A 17,598-nucleotide genomic window follows, 5' to 3' on the forward strand; every position below is an offset into this window, starting at 1 on the left:
TACACAGTTACCCTCCAAGGCACACACGAACACAGTTGTACAAATACAGTTACCCTCACAGGCAAAGGCATGTACCGGGAACAGAGACTCATACTCAAATGTACAGTTTCAGAGACTTATGCGTACACACATATGCACTCACATGTCCTCCCTCCCCACCTACCGTGAGCCCTTTTGGAGGAGACAATCAGATAGTCAGGTAGACCGTCAGCTGGGGGCCCGGTTCCCAGGAAGTAAGTGGGATGTGAAGTAGAGACTCACGAGAAGGGCATGGGAGGGGGCAGCATCAACGTCAATAACCTGGATCACTGGTCCAGTTTCTGCTGGCCGCCTGCCCAGAGCCGGAAATAAGACATAAACGGAGGAGACCCCCGGGGCCTCGGATTGCTGGCACCGCCCCAGCGTGGGGGGCCCAGCCCTGAGCCCCCAGCCCAGCTCGGAACGCCCAACCCCAACACCCCAGCCCCCTGCAGCCCCTAACCAGGCCCCAGACCAGCCCAGCTCAGAGTCCCAAGCCCCACTCAACCCTTACTCAATTCAGTCCAGAGCCCCAGGCCCCAAAAGTCCCACTTCCTGCCCACCTCAAGCTCCCAACCTGCCAGCCCCTGCCCAGCCCCTGCCCAGCCCCTGCCCACCTCCCAGCCACTAACCCAACCCTGCTCCCAACCCCTAGCCCAGCTCCAAGGCTTCCAAGTAGGCCCAAGGCTAAACCAGCCTGGGTAGGGGTGGGGCGGGGCAGGGAGGCCCAAGTGAAGCGCCAACAAAGCCCCGGGTTTATTGGGTGCGTCTCCACGCTCCCAAATCAGGACGGTCCCGAGGTCAGGTCTGAAAGGTCAGTCCCAGGGCAGCAATCTCAGGCCGGTGGAACCAGCTGCAGCTATCCAGGGAAGCACTGGGCAGATTCCCTACCCTCTCCTCCTAGAGAGAAAATGACCCACCTGACCCCAGCGGTGCCGACTCTGCAGCCTGATTTCTTTCAGACTCAGTTCCTGGTCTTCTAAACCAAGGGTTCAGTCGAGGGGTGAGGACTGCCAGCCTGTGGGACAGAGGAGTAGGGGCTGAGGGAGGCTGGAATCCATTGTGGTCTGGTCTTCTGGATGGAAGGTAGTGGATTTGGTTTGAAGCAGAAAACCGAGCCTTGCAGGTGGGATCCAAGACTCCCACACAGCCGGGGCCTCTCCCCACCCAGCAGGGTTACAGAGGGTCAGACCCCCTCTCCCCGTTGCCCCATTTCCCCTGGAGAATCCCGCAAAGCTGGGTGGGCTCAGGGCCGAGGGCACCCTCTGGAGGAAGGGGCAGCTGGGTCAAGGCTCGGACCCTTGGGGGTCTCTGCTAAAGCTGGGGGGCTGGATGGGATTGTTTACCTAGGAAATACTCTCTTGACCCCAACCCCTAACGCTCTCTCCCCCAGGACTGGACCAGGGACCCAAAGGAATAGTGAAAAGAACAAAGGAGAGGGAGGTAAAGTGGTGGGGAGATTGGTTCTGGAGAGCTTCCTAGGAGCCTCTGAAGCGGAGGACCATTAGACACCTCCAACTGACTAGGTCTCATCAGAAGAGAAGCAGTGTAGTCTAATGGATGGAGCCGAGCCTGGGAGTCTAATCCCAGGTCTGCCAATTATCTGCTCTGTGACTTTGGGCAAGTCACTTCACTTCTCTAGGCCCCCGTGAGCTCACCTGTAAAATGGGGATTGACAGTGAGCTCCTTCTGGGGCAGGGATCGTGTCCAACTTGTTTTGCTTGCATCTACCCCAGCGCTTAGTACAATGTCTGGCACATAGTAAGCTCTGAACAAGTACTAATTGCTATTATTATTAAGCTGCCCTTTTGCTTCCTCCAAATGGCCACTACGTTGGTCTAGGCATTTATTGCATCCTGCCTTGACAATGCCATCGGCCTCCACGTTGACCTCCCTGCATGCAGCCTCTCCCCCCTCCCAGTCCACACCTCAATCTGCTTCCCGGATCATCTTTTCATCTCACTCAAACTCTTCCTCTTCTCAAACGAACCCACTTGCCGGGTCTTGTTCTGCTCTTTCCCATCTCCAACCCTGGGCTCGTGCCCTTCCCTTTCACTTCCCTTCCTTGTTCAAATCCGTCAGTCTTCAGCTCTCCTCATCTTCAAAGCCCTTCTGAAATGACCTCCTCCAGGAAGCCTTCCCAGATCATGGCCTAGTGGATAGAGCACGGGCCTGAGAGTCAGAAGAACCTGGATTCTAGTCCTGGCTGTGCCACTTGTCTGCTGTGGGACCTTGGGCAAGTCGCTTCATTTCTCTGGGCCTCAGTTCCCTCATCTGTAAAATGGGGATTAAGACTGTGAGCCCGATGTGGGACAGGGACAGTGTTCAACCCGATTTGCTTGTTTCCACCCCGGTGCTTAGAACAGTGCCTGGCACATAGTAAATGCTTAGTAATTACTGCAGTTATTATTATTATTACATTATCTCCTCACTCCCTAGTTATATATCCCCCCCAAATGCCGCTTCAGTACTTCTACTCCTTGTTTACATGAAACAGCCTGCTTCTGTACATATCATCTTACAAACCCTACTGTTTAAGTACCAACAAATACATATCCACTCCTCCCTCCCATCTTTGTGTTATTGGAAACTTCTTGAAGATGGAGACCATGTTGAACTCTCTCCATCGCTTTATTCAGTGCTCTGTATAGAGTAGGAGTTCAATAAATATGGCTGATTGACATACATTTATAAAAGGGCCACGCACACAGTAAGCACTCAGGAAATATAAATTATTTTTTCGAATTAATGTCTGACTCCCCCTCTAGACTGTAAACTGGCTCAGTGGAAAGAGCCCGGGCTTGGGAGTCAGAGGTCATGGGTTCGAATCCCACATCTGCCACTTGTCAGATGTATGACTGTGGGCAAATCACTTAACTTCTCTGTGCCTGTTACCTCATCTGTAAAATGGGGTTTAACTGTGAGCCTCACATGGGACAACCTGATTACCCTGTATCTACCCCAGCGCTTAGAACAGTGCTCTGCACATAGTAAGCGCTTAACAAATACCAACATTGTTATTATTATTAAACTCGTGTGGGGTATTTTTTTTGGCGATTTTTTTTTAGTGGTATTTGTTAAGCGCTTATTCTGTGCCAAGCACCGTGGGGGGAACGTGTCCCCTAATTCTGTTGTATTAGTACGGTGCTCTGCAGAAAGTAAGCGCTCAGTAAATACCTCTGATTGATGGATTGACTGATCGATTCGCCGCGGGCTCGGGGTTGGCCAGTGTGGGGCCGGGGCGCCCCCTGCCGGCTAGACGGCGCCCCCCCCCCCCGCCTGGGCCCCGGCTCCGACCCTCCTGCTCCCGCTCTCCCGGACCCCTGCCTCGCTCAGGGGCCCCAGAGACCCCCGAGCTGCTCCGCCCCCCGCCCCATCCGGGCCCGGGACCAGGTCCAGGACTAGGCCCAGGTCCAGGTCTAGGTCCAGGTTCAGGTCCAGGCCCAGGTCCAGGACCAGGACCAGACCCAGGCCCAGACCCGGGACCAGGGCCAGACCCAGGCCCAGGTCCAGGACCAGGCTCAGGACCAGAACCAGGCCCAACCTCTCCCTCCCGAACCAGCCCGTCATCGGGCAGGGATTGTCTCTGTTGCCGAATTATCCATTCCAAGCGCTTAGGACAGTGCTCTGCACATAGTAAGCGCTCAATAAATGCTATTGAATAATAATAATAATGTTGGTATTTGTTACGCGCTTACTAAGTGCAGAGCACAGTTCTAAGCACTGGGGGAGATACAGGGTCATCAGGTTGTCCCACATGAGGCTCACAGTCTTCATCCCCATTTTCCAGATGAGGCACAGAGAAGTGAAGTGACTTGCCTACAGTCACACAGCTGACAGGTGTCGGAGCAGGGATCCAAAGCCATGACCTCTGGCCCCCAGGCCCGTGCTTTTTCCACGGAGTCACGCTGCTGAATGAGTGAACCATCCCCCATCCGCAGTTTCTCCAGCTCGGGGCGTCCCCGGAGTTGGGATCTGCGGAGAACTTTAACTCTTAGGTTCTGGATAAACTATCCAACACTTCTAAATCTGCCCTCTCCATCCCTGACTCTCCCCAGCGGCCCAGCCCAGACCATCCAACCCTCTCAACTCTCCCCACTCTATCGCTGACTCTGCTCAGTGACCCAGCACAGGGGTCAGGGCAGCTGGCCTCCAAGAACCGCTTTGGCTCGTGGTGCTATGGCAGAATTTACCCACTTCGGGAGCCTCGCCGGATCCCTGTGTAGAGGGACTGGGTAAAGTCTCCTCCAATGCCCCCAGTGTCCCCCTAGTCCTCATCCACCCACCCACGGCCGCCCTGGGGAACTGTGGGCAGGAGTTGTCTCTATTTGTCGGTGAATTGTACTGTCCAAGCGCTTAAATCGAGCGCTCTGTACAAAGTAAGGGCTCATGGAAAGAGCACGGGCTTGGGAGTCAGAGGTCACATGTTCGAATCCCGATTCTGCCATTTGTCAGCTGTGTGACTGTGGGCAAGTCACTTCACTTCTCTGGGCCTTAGCTACCTCATCTGGAAAATGGGGATGAAGACTGTGAGCCTCACGTGGGACAACCTGTATGCCCTGTATCTACCCCAGCACTTAGAACAGTGCTCTGCACATAGTAAGCGCTTAACAAATACCAACATTATTATTAATAAATACGAATGAATGAATGAACGGGGTGTGACAACTCCGACCGGTAGCCCAGGTGTAGACAGTAGTTGAGGTAAATCCACTCAATCCCATAAAAGATCTTCCCCGGGTGGGGGTGGGGGCCGCGGCGACGGGTCGGGTGGGAATCGGCGGGGGGGAGGTGGGGAGGGGACGCGCTAATTGCCTGCGAAAGCGCAGGCGGATGGAGACTTTATTGCCGTCGCCGGAAGTCGGAAATATTAAGGTAAAGTGTCAAATAACAATTGATTTTCCTGCGACATAAAGGCCGATTTACGGCTTCCTAGTGACTACGGATGAGAAATGGTTTGAGGTTCTAAAAAGCGCGAGGAGGAATGCAGATGAATTAGACGATGAAACCACAGAAATTTCTCTGACAGGCGTCGAAGCCCGCTTCCCTCCCCCGCACCAGGCCGCCCCAATCCCTTCCGCCTGGGGGGAAGGGTTTTGGGGGTGAGGGGGTTCCGAGGGCACCGGTGCGCTCTGCAGGGGGTCTGCTGCGGTGGTCTGCAGGCAAGAGTTATCTGGAATATTTATGGGCGTCCCCGGGGTTGGGATCTGCTGAGAACTTTGACGGCAGTCCTCTTGGGTTCTGCTCCTCGTGTTTCCGGATAAACTATCCAACACTCCTAAGTCTCCCCTCTCCATCCCTGACTCTACCCAGTGGCCCAGCCCAGACTATCCAACACCCTCAACTCTCCCCACTCCATCGCTGACTCTCCTCAGTGACCCAACGCAGACCTCACAAAGCCCCTAACACTTCCCTCTCCTTGCCTGACTTTCTCTAGTGATCCAGCAAGGATCATCCAACAATGCTTGGCTCTCCCCTCTCCATCCCTGACTCTTCTCCAGTGACCCAGCACACCATCCCATACCTCTGGCTCTCCCCTCTCCATCCCGATTCCCCCCAGCGGTGATGCTCATTCATGAATCTACCTCTGGACCCTGTGGTGCTTCTTTGGCTGCACAGCTCTTTTCAGGGAAGGAAAGCAATTCCAGTGTTCGCCCCTTCTGCCCACCCCATCACGGGGGGATAGTGTGTTCCTTCTATCTGGGTGACCCAATGGCCATCAGGTGGGGGCCAAGAAGTTGGGGGAGGGTCAGGGTCGAGCCAGGAGGGGTGAGGGTGAGCTCCCTCCAGTCCCTCCCCAGTGATCCAGCACGGACCATCCAACACCCCTGGCTCTTCCTTTTCCATCCCTGACTCTCCTCAGTGACTCTGCAAGGACCACCCTAAACCCCTAATTCCCCTCCTCCAGCAGGGACCGTCCACCCCCCTCCAGCTCAACCTGGTGGATGGGCCAGCGACGGTGGGTCGGAGGGTCCCCGTGTCTGAGACGCAAGAGGCTGGGCCAGGTCTTGTTGAGAGATCTGGCACCGGGCTAGCAGGGAGGGACTGGACACGTCCAGGAACTCGGACTCTCGTCCCCAGCCCCTCCCGGTTCCCTCAGGCAGAGGGTGGTTTGCATTGTTCTGGGCAGCGTCCACAGGATCCAGGCCCTGCCTGCCCCTCGCCCCCTTGCACAGCCAGGACTGGGGTGGAGAGGGAGCGGGACTCCCCGCCACGACGGCTGGTAACGGTCAAGGGGACGGTCACCCGCACCATCGGAGAGCAGTTCGGAAAACTGAAACGACGTTCAGCCCATTTCCCGCAACAACCCAGCCTGCACAATTCGTTCCTCTAACGCCAACCTACTCACTGCACCTCAAGCTCTCCTATCTCGATGCTGACCTCTCGCCCCCATCCTGCCTCTGGCCTCTCCCCCTTCTTATCTGACAGATTCATTCAATCGTATTTATTGAGGGCTTACCGTGTGCAGAGCACTGTACTAAGTGCTTGACAGATCATCCCTCTCCCCACGTTCAAAGCCTTATTAAAAAAACATCTCCGCGAGGCCTTCTCCGACCAAGTCCTCGCTTCCCTGTCTCAGCCCTCCCTTGGAACACTGTACTGGGCAGCTACTGTTTGCAGAGTGATGTACTGAGCTCCGACTGCCTGCAGAATTTTGTACTGGGAGACTATCGTGCGTAGAGTTCTGTGTGGAGCACCTACTGTGTCTCGAGCACGATACTGGGCACTCACCGTGTGTGGAGTTCTTTACCAGGCATTGACTGTGTACAGAATACTATACAGGGCGTCTACTGTGTGCTGAGTGCTGTACTGATCACCTAATATGTGCAGGGAGCTGTCCTGGGCCCCGACTGTATGCGGAGTGCCGTACTGAGCACTTGCCGGCCTATTCTGAATATTTACCGTGGGCAGAATATGCCCACTGTATGCCTGCTGTGAGCAGGGTCAATGGGGATGATAATAATAATAATGGTATTTGTTAAGCGCTTACCATGTACCCGGCACTGTTCTAAGCGCTAGGGTAGATACAAGGTAATGAGGTTGTCCCACGTGAGGCTCCCGGTCTTCAGCCCCCATTTTACAGATGAGATCACTGAGCCACCGAGAAGTTGAGTGACTTGGCCGAAGTCACCCAGCCGACGAGTGTCGGAGCCGGCATCAGAACCCGAAGTCAACCAGCTGACAAGTGTCGGAGCCGGGATTTCTGCCTCCCAACCCGGGCTCTTTCCACTAAGCCACGCTGTTTCTTAGGGAGAGGACATAAAGGCCATAAAGACGTAAGGATTTTTAAAATTTCTTCTCACTTTTTGCCCTCGAGGAACTTGCACTGGAACGGGCGGCGGGGTGGGGGGCAATAGGGATAAATGATGGGCAGTAGGCAGAGAAGTCAGCCGGTGGGGGGAAAGGCGGAGAGAAAGCGAAGGCGGTTCATCCCCGGCCATGGGAAGGAGGGTCCGGGGGCGCCCGGGCGAGCGGCAGGGGGCGCCCGGGGGCCGCGCCGGTGTCCGGGGAGCCCGGAGGAGGCCGGGGGAGGCCGGGGGAGGCCGGAGCGGGCCCCGCCTGGGCTGACCGGCGCCTCGCGTCTCCCGGGGTGGGGTGAGGGGCGGAGCAGCCCGCTGCGGCCGGGCTTTTCGCCCTAAGGTCAACCCCACCCCCAGTCCTCGAGGAACGCTGGGGACCCGCTCTGCCCCTGCCCTGCCTCTGCTCCTGCCCTTGCTCCTGCTCCTCCCCTGCCCCAGCCTCTGCCCCTGCTCCTGCTCCTCCCCTGCCCCAGCCTCTGCCCCTGCCCTGCCCCTGCCCCTGCCCTGCCCCTGCTCCTGCCCCGTCTCTGCTCCTGCCCCTGCCCCTGCTCCTGACCCTGCCTTTGCCTCTGCCCCTGCCCTGCCCCAGCTCTTGCCCTGCTCCTGCCCCTGCTCCTGCTCCTGCCTCTGCCTCTGCCTCTGCCTCTGCTCCTGCCTCTGCTCCTGCTCCTGCTCCTGACACTGCCCCTGCCCCTGCCTCTGCCCCAGCCCGGCCCCTGCCCCTATCCAACCCCTGCCCCTGCTCCTGCCCAGCCCCTGCCCCTACCCTTCCCCTGCTCCCCCAGCTCTCCGGGAGGCCCAGGGAGGAGATTGCTCACATACAGAGAGCCAAGGGCCTCGCTCCACCTGCTTGTCGACCACCGAGCCCGCTGGACCCGTCCCACCCTGGAAAGGCCCGGGCACACTGGCACGGAAACCCGGGTCCGCAGAGGCCTAATCTCCGGGCCGGGCTGGGTCCGGGCACCTCCTGGAGCACGAGGGAGGGAGGGTTTTGGGAAATGCAGCGGTTCCCCAGGTAGCGACTCCCACTATCGGAGCGGGGAAAGCGGGGTGCCGGGAGTGACCGGGTCGAGATGGTGGGGAAGAGGTCTTTCTCCAAACAAAACTTCTCATCTTCCCACCGTGCTACAGTCCAACCTAACCCGCACGCTTCGCTCCTTTGTATCTCAATCTCGCCTGAATTTTGTTGCCGACCCCTGGCCCACATCTTTCCTCTGGTCTGGAACTCTCTTCCGCTTCATATCTGATAGACACCATTTTCCCCCTCTTCAAAACCCTCATAAAATGACATCTCCTCCAAGAGGCCTTCCCTAACGCCTCATTTCTCCACCCTATTTGCCCACCCTTCTGGGTCTGCTAATGCACTTGGGCCTGTTCCCGGCCAAGCGGTTTGATATTTACTTCCTCCTCCAGGGTCCACAGCAGTTATGTACATATCCTGATACACTGCTCTAATTTATTTTACCATCTCCCCCCGGCCTGTAAGTTCCTTGAGGGCAGCGATCATGTCTACCAACTCCGTTGTATCATACTTTCCCAAGCACTTAATACCGTACCCTCTGTACACAGTAAGTGCTCAATAAATTCCACCGATGGATTTATTGATTGTTGTCACTGTCCTATATCCTGTCCTGCTCTGGGATAGCGCATCAAGTCTCATGTGGCACTGGAAAGGGACATGCAGCTTCCCGTATTCGCCAGGGCCAGCCATGCGGTCTGCCTGGCTGGGAGGGGGTCCATCGGTTGGCCCCAGGCAGCTGCTTCCTCAGGAAGGACCACTTCATCTGGCCGGCTGGTGATGACAGTTGGACCCTGACCACTGGCAAGGAAGGATCAGATAAAAGGGTGGAGCAAAGAGGTTAAGAACTCAGATACAGGCAGGTTGACTTGATCTTGGTTCTTGCCTACGTGGTCTCTAGACAGGGCTGAAAATCAAAGTTTTTTGCATCTATATGCCTAAGTGCCAGGGTGATCCCTGAAGAGACCACGGGACCACCTTACGTTTTGTTAGGCATGCAAGGTGATGTAATGAAGTCGCATGAAGTCAACGTATTGTAATAAGAAACAGTGTGGTCTAGTGGAAAGAGTATGGGCCTGGAAGTGGAGGACCTGAGTTCTAATCTCAGCTCTTTCCTTTGCCTGCTGTGTGACCTTGGGCAAGTCATTTAATTTCTCTGGGCCTCGGTTTTCCCTTCTATGAAGACCCCTTGGTGGACAGACCTATATCTGAACTGTTTATCTTGTATTTACCCCCGCCCTTGCCTCAGATTAAGCACTTGTCAAATACTACAAGTAATAATCGATCAGTCATATATATTGAGTGCTTACTGTGTGCAGAGCACTTGGGAGAGTATGACAGGACAACAGTCACAGACTGGGCCAGATTAGAATAGGGGTAAAAATTAGAATGGAGGGGAGGGGAGCTGCTGGCCAATCCAAATCTCTCCTCGGCCTCCTACCTGTTGGGCAGGGGACAGAAATGGCCAGGAGGAACTCTTATGCCTCTCTACCTTCCCCCTGCCCTGCATTTGCTGTAGTGCTCTCCTCACAGCCCTGAGGGAGCACTGTGTGTGTACATGCCTGCCTGCTGCCTGTGTGTATGTGCGTGTCCTCTCACACGTGAGCAGACACCTCCACGAGGAGGTGACCTAGCGGCCGGCAGTCAGAGGCGGCGCGGGAGGGAGGGGTCAGGGTCAGGTTCAGGCTGGGCAGTCGGCTGGGCAGTCCCGCTGAGCTGAAGAGGCGGTGGTGGAGACGATTCTCTCTGGGTTCCGTCCCCCTGAGGTTCCTCTCCTCTGTGTGATCCCTCCTTCCCCGGGCCCCTGCCCTACCCCTACCTCTGGGCACTGGCTGCTCCTCCCTGATGCTGGTCTGGGCTTGGGGCTACTTGCTGAGAAGCACTGAGGCCCCCTCCCAGGTCTGAGGTGTCCAACCCGATGAACTTGTACTTACACTCCAGCGCTTAGAACAGTGCTTGGCACATAGCAAGTGTTTGACAAGTCTTGTCATTGTTACTACTTGGTGGGTGGAATTTCAAGTCCAGTCAGACTAAAAGTGAAAGCCCTCGGGTAGCCAGTTCTGAGGGAAGACAACCCACCGTCAGGACCACCCTGACTGAGTTGCAGCTCCTGGCTTGGGCATGAGGCTGCTGGGGGGCTATTGGGAGTCCACTGGCGGTAGACTGCCCTGGGGATGCCCAGATGGGCCTTTGTGGGGGGACTAGTTGGTCCTGGACTTCATTGGCCCTCCAGGGGCTTCCATCTGGAGCCTCTTCAGGTCAGAGAGCCCAGAGGGAGGGGCCAGTGGCCTAGGCCTATGGGGAGAATAGGCAAAGATTAGAAACAAATCCAAAAACGCTACAGCCAAGTTCCTGCCTCAAAATATTGCGCGCCAGGGGCAATTAGCAATTATACCCAATTTGATTATGAGAAGATAGAACCCTAATTGGACTGATTCGAGTGGTACACACCTCCTCAAATTGTCTGGGGGACGGAGCTATCAGCGGTCCCGGTAATTATGGTTTCCCATCCAATTACCCCTCTCCCCAAACCGTGACATTGTCTGTGACGGTGGCTACATTTAGCCCGGAGCCGAGTCCAACGAAGACCTGTGCAACCAAATAGACACAACCAGGAAACCACGGCAGGCTCCAGGCCAAAGAGTTAATTAGGGTCTGAGGAGGGTGAAAAAGTTTGAAGCGAAGCTGCAGGAGCCAGCTCACTGGGCGGGACTAGGGAAGCAGCGTGGGCCAGTGGATTCAGTTTGGGACTGGGAATCAGGAGACCTGGGTTCCCATCCCGGCTCTGCCACCTGTCTGCTGAGTAACCTTGGGCAAGGCATTTTGCTTCTCTGGGCCTCAATTTCCCTCTCTGTAAAGTGGGGCTTAAATGCCTGTTTCCTCTCCCCCTTAGACCGTGAATCCTGTGTTGGCCAGGAAACGTGGTCCTGCCTGATTATCTTGTATCTATTCCAGTGCATGGCACACAGTAAGGGCTTAACAAATACCAAAATTATTATTATTATAGGATTGGGTTGGAAGCCCTGAGATCCAGGTTCTAGTCCTAGCTGGACCACAGCTGCAGTGTGACCTTGGACCAGCCTCTTCACTTCTCTGGGCCTTAGTTTCCTCACCTTTGGAATGGCAATAAGATCCTTCCTCTCCCTCCCTCTTAGACTGCGATCCCCGTATAGGATAGGGACTGGACCTGTTCTCATTCTTCTACATCAGAGTGACACAGTGTTTAGCTCAAAGTAAATGCTGGATCACTGTCATTAGGACACTTTGGGAACAAGAACTTTGAAGTGTCTGCGGGGGAGGTTTTGTGTCTAACCCTCAGACTGTGAGATCAGATTTGGTTTTGGCTGCACAACTGGGGGCTTTTCAGACACTGGGTCAGAGAGGAGTGGGGAGGAGGGAGGTGGGTGGGTGCAGGAGCAGAGGAGGTAGCTCAAGCAGGTTAACTAGATTCTTGAGGCATATGGAGAAAGACAGCACCTTTTCCGTATCTGGGGCAGCGGGGAGCAAATGTGCGAAGCCCACATTCAAAGTGGGATTTTCTAGTGTAAAGCTCCCCTCGGTGTAAAAATTGGTTGCCCTGCCTCTATCCATTCCTTAAGGGAGAATGCCAAGTGGGTGGGGGGCATTTCTAGCTATGTATTGCTATTATTATGGTATTTGTTAAATGCTTACTATGTGACACATTCCCTGCCCACAACAAGCTTATAGTTTAGAGGGGGAGACAGACATTAATATAAATAAAGAAATTACAGATGTGCATGTGGACAATGCCCGTGGAAATCGCACATGGACAGTGCTCTCTGCTTTGCACTGGAAGTAGGAAGAACTGTTTGTAGGCCGGAAACTACCACGTGAGGGTTCCTGGGGAGGCCGGGGGAGGCTCTGGCCGGGAGCGTGCCCAGCTGCCGGCAGAGGACTGTGGTCCAGGACCGAGAGAAACCTCAGGTTGGACACAGTCCCTGTCCCATGTGAGGGTCCCAGTCTCAATCCTCATTTTACAGATGAGGTAACTGAGGCCTGGAGAAGTAAAGTGACTTATCCAAGGTCACACAGCCAATAAGTGGCAGAGCGGGATTAGAACCCATGACCTCCTAATTCCCAGGCCCGTGCTCTATCCACTATGCCTGCCTGACTATTACTACCACCCACACCACTATCTCCAATCCCTCCCCACATCCCACACCCCTGCTCCTGCCTGGGCTAGTGGTACGAGTACTTGGAAGCCTCTCCACGTGAAATTGTAGCTTTCTGGAATTTTCCCTGCAAGTTTCCCCGGACAGAGGTCTGCAGAGAAAATCCCAGACAGAGAACTAGTTACGAAACCACAGAAAGAAGCCATGGGTTCCTGGGGATAAACCGGAAACTGGGGCCTGCAGATCCAGGCACCTTTTCTTGTCCAGGGCATCCCCTCTGTGATGGGCATGCACTCTAGACCCTGACAACTGGGGACACCCATCTGGCCATCTTCTGGCTCAGATCCAGTCAACTGGAGGCCTGCAGGTGCCTTGGAGGTAGCCCAGGCAGGGGAGAGTGGGGTGCAGTGATCGCTGATCCAGAGCTGGGCATCTGGCTTTGTGTTGAGAGGTCCTGAGGTGGCCAGATTGGGCCCCTGGTCAGGGTGGCTGTAGGTCACCACTTTAAGCCTGCTTTCCGGGCCCAGACTGACCGCTGTTTCCGGACCCTACGATCCTCTGGGAAGGAACGCCAGGCTTGATAATAAGAATTGTGGCATTTGTTAAGCTCTTACTATGTACCAGGCATTGTACTAAGCGCCGGGGTGAATACAAGCAAATCGGGTCGGACACGATCACTGTCCCATCTGGGGTTCACACTCTCAAACCCAATTTTACAAGATGAGGCAACTGAGGCACGGAGAAGTGAAGTGATTTGCCCAAGGTTACACAGCCGACATGTGGAGGAGTTGGAATTAGAACCCATGACCTCTGACTCCTAGGCCCGTGCTCTATCCACAATGCCATGTTGCTTCTCTACTATGCCATGCAGCTTCTTTGATGCCCTGATGCCCCTAGGATCATGAGACAACCTGTGATGTTCTAACTTCAGGGGGCTCAGGGGGGCAAGGGAGACCTCAGTGGTGACCTGGCCTGCAGACACCCCCCCACTTCTCACCCCATGAGCTCATATGGCACTTGCTGAATTTGGATTTTAAGCTCAAAGAAGGTAGGGAATGGCTCTGTTCATCTTCTCATGTGCTCCTGGAGCCTGGGGAGGAGGGCTACCCTCAAAGCCCTCAGTGCCAGATGTGGGTCCATTGGACACATGCTTAGCGCAGGGCTCAGTACACAGTGACCGCTCAATAAATTTCATGGATAAGTGGTTCTGCCCCCCGCATCCAGTGAGCACTCAGCAGATGAATAAACCTAGGTCCACCTGGGGGGGGGTGGTTTGGGCTGCAAAAGACGTTTTCTAATAATAATAACTGTGATATTTGTTCAATGCTTTCTATGTGCCAGGCACTGTTCTAAGTGCCGGGGTTCATACAAGATAATCGGGTTGGACACAGTCCCCGTCCCAAGCAGGGCTAACAGTCTTAATCCCCCTTTTACAGATGAGGAAACGGAGGCACAGAGAATTTAAGTGACTTACCCAAGGTGCCACAGCAGACAAGTGGCAGAGCCGGGATTAGAACCCAGGCTTCCAGGCCCAGGCTCTATCCACTAGGCCACACTGCTTCTCTTAAGGATTTCTGCAGGAAATCCTTTTAGGATGGAGGTTTGACCTGAGCCTGACTGGAGCCCGCCGACTCCCTGTCTCGCAAGGGGGAGCCCAGCTAGAATGTGATCTTGCAGAGTCCTCGGGGCCACTGGTTCTCTCATGTGGACCCAGTAGGGGGCGCCACTATAACCCATCCCTGGTTGGCTCCCCACTAACCTTCCTGGGATGGATGAAGGGATGGATGTCACGGGATCCAAGAAGGGGATGGTGCAGAAGGGAACTTTTTCATTACAATAATTCAAATTACCCGTTTAAGGCGGTCAGATGAAAAAATAGCCTCAGCCCCCACATGTGGCCGGCCGGGAAGGAGGTGGCCTCTGCCCCCCTCCTCCCTCCTCCGTCCCATGAGCCCCCAGGTTGCCTGCCCAGAGCTGACAGACAGGAGGCTCCTGAGTGCCATGCTCACTTCCTGGGGCGGGCGCAGCCTGCTATTTCAGCTGGGATCTGTGCAAACAGGACAATTTACTGTGACCAAAAGGGGCCAAAATTACAATCGTATCGTAAGAAAATATCCACTGGCCTGGCCACCCATCAGACCAGGATGCAAACCCTTCCAAGCTCTCAGGCTCTGGGGAGTGGCTGGCATGGGAGGAAGAGCTGGGTGGTGCTGGGACTGGGTAGGACTGGGGCAGGAGCTAGGGCAGAGGCAGGGGCTGGATGTGGAACTCTGCCTGTTTCTGCTTGAATCCAGAGCCTTCCTTGGGGGACCTTGTCACCCCCAGTGGCCCCAGACCATCTCGTGGCTCTTCCAGGTCCATAAGGAACTCAGACTTCGTATCCAAGCTGCAAAACTCGGCACAAGGAGGCACAGTGGAGGGAGGCTGAATACCTAAACACCAGGTTTCCGGCTATTAGTCCGTCAAGTGGCATAACAACAGTAATAATAATTGTGATAATTATTAAGCATTAACTGTGTCCCAGGCACTGTACTAAACGCTGGGGTGGATACAAGAAAATCGAGTTGGACATAGTTCCTTTCCTGCTATTCTTTGCCAATGGTTATAGAATCCATCGATAGTATTTATTTAATTGATCGATAGTAGTTATTTATAGGGAACAGACCAGCCGTCTGCAGACCATCCGCGTGGAGTAAACCAAGACAGACCACCACCCTGTTGCATCCTGGAGGGCTCTTTCTCCCCCTTTTCGGATGGTCCACCAACCTTCCGTCACCCAGAACCTCAGGGGCCAGTGGCGACTGGCTTCAGTGGGCTCTGCCGACCTGACTCTAAGCTCATTGTGGGCAGGCAGTGTCTCTGTTTATTGCTGTATTGTACCTTCCCAAGCGCTTAGAAGAGTGCTCTGCACACCGTAAGTGCTCAATAAATACTATTGAATGAATGAATGGTCGGCCCTGGGGACATGAGTCTTCTGCTGGAGAAACAGCATTGGCAGCAGCCTGGCTCAGAGAGTTGTCCCCACATCTGCCAGGGCGAGAGGGCAAACAAGCTGGGTTTTCTGCAGTTTCTCCTGTAAGGCAGCCTAGTTTCTCACCTCCTCCTCCTCCTCCTCCTCCTCCTCATAACAAGCCCACACTGGACCCAACCTTTCCCGCTCAGCCCCACACCAGTTTCTGTCTCCGCCAGCGGCACCAGGACCCTTGGAAGAACTGGGTGCTGGTTGCTCTTCTGGGCCCCCACCCTCAAGGTTAAAGATGGACCATCCCCTGCTCCTGCCTTTCCCTTATTCATTTTGTGATCCTGCACAGATCATCCAACATCCCTAACTGATCCCTTTCCATCCCAGCCACGGAGAAGCACCGTGGCTCAGTGGAAAGAGCACGGGCTTTGGAGTCAGAGGTCATGGGTTCAAATGCTGGCTCGGCCATTTGTCAGCTGTGTGACTTTGGGCAAGTCACTTAACTTCTCGGTGCCTCAGTTACCTTATTTGTAAAATGGGGATGAAGACTGTGAGCCCCACGTGGGACAACCTGACTCCCTTGTGTCTACCCCAGTGCTTAGAACAGTGCTTGACACATAGTAAGTGCTTAACAAATACCAACATCATTATTATTATTCATTCCCAACTCTCCCCAGTGACCCAGCACAGACCATCCAACACTCCTAACTCTCTCCTCTATATCTCTGACTCTCCCCAAAGGACCCAGTGCAGACCATTCATCAACCTTCATTTTCCCCTCTTCTTCCGTGATTCTCCCTAGTGACCCAGCTCCGACCATCCAACACCCCTAATTTTCATGGTTTAGTGGATAGAGCAGGGACCTGGGAGTCATGAAGTTATGGGTTCTAATTCCGGCTCTGCCACCTGTCCTGCTGTGTGAGCTTGGGCAGGGCACTTCACTTGTCTGTGCCTCAGTTACCTCATCTGTAAAATGGGGATTGAGGCTGTAAGCCCCTCGTGGCACAGGGACTGTGTCCAACCCGATTTACTTGTATCCACCCCAGTGCTTAGCACAGGGCCTAGTACTTAATTAATACCGCTATTATTATTATCTTTGACTCCAACATACCTGACTTCCTTCAGTGACCCAGCATGGACCTTCCATCACCCCTAACTCACCTCTCCACTCCTGACCCTTCTCCAGTGACCCAGCACAAACCACCAAACACTCCTAACTCTCCTTCCAATACCCCGTACAGACCACCCAACACCCCTGCCTCTCCCTCCAGTGATCCAACATTGACCATCCAACACTTCTGACTCTCCCCACTCCACCCCTAACTCTCTCTCCAGTGACCCAGCATGGACCACCCAATGCCCCTAAGTCCCTCCAGCGATTCAACATTGACCATCCAACACCCTGGCTCTTTCCTCCCCATCCCTGACTCTCCCCAGGGACCCATCAAGGACCATTCAACTCCACTGACTCTCCACACTTCACCCCAACTCTCTCCAAGTGACCCAGCATAGACCATCTTACACTCCTCCTGGTCCTCCAGAGTAGGAGGGAGAGATGAGGGCTGTCCCATAAGGGGAGTAGGGGAACCTAGTCTTGGACTAAACTCATGCCCACTTATGACTGCTGATGGGAGATTCTGTGAGTGGAGCTCACAGGGCTTTTGGCTGGAGCTGAGCACCCGAGGGAGCTAGAAGGAGCAGAACTGAATGCTTTGGGTTCTTGCCTTTAAGAGCAGAGCTGAATGCTGAAAGGGGGTCATGCCTCTAGGAGAGGAGCTGAAAGCTGGGTGAGGTTCTTACCTCTAGGAGTGGAGCTGAATGTTTAGGGGGGTGTCTTTCCTCTAGGAGCGGAGCTGAATTCTAGGGGGCCTTGCTTCTAGGAACAAAGCTGAATGCTGGGGGGGGGTCTTGCCGCTAGGAGTGGAACTGAATTCGGGGGGGGGGCTTTGCCTCTAGTAGTGGAGCTGAATGTTGGGAGGAGGTCTTGCCTCTAGGAATGGAGTTGAACGCTTGGCAGTGGGTCTTGTGTCTAGGAGTGGGGGTGAATACTGAGTCAGGGTTTTACCTCTAGGAATGGAGATGAATGCTGGTGGGTGGGCTTGCCTCAAGAAGCAGAGCTGAATGTAGCAGGGGGGAGCCTTGCCTCTACTTACCACCAAGAGCTGA

This window comes from Ornithorhynchus anatinus, chromosome 11 (assembly GCF_004115215.2).
Source record: "Ornithorhynchus anatinus isolate Pmale09 chromosome 11, mOrnAna1.pri.v4, whole genome shotgun sequence".
Classification (NCBI taxonomy): domain Eukaryota; kingdom Metazoa; phylum Chordata; class Mammalia; order Monotremata; family Ornithorhynchidae; genus Ornithorhynchus; species Ornithorhynchus anatinus.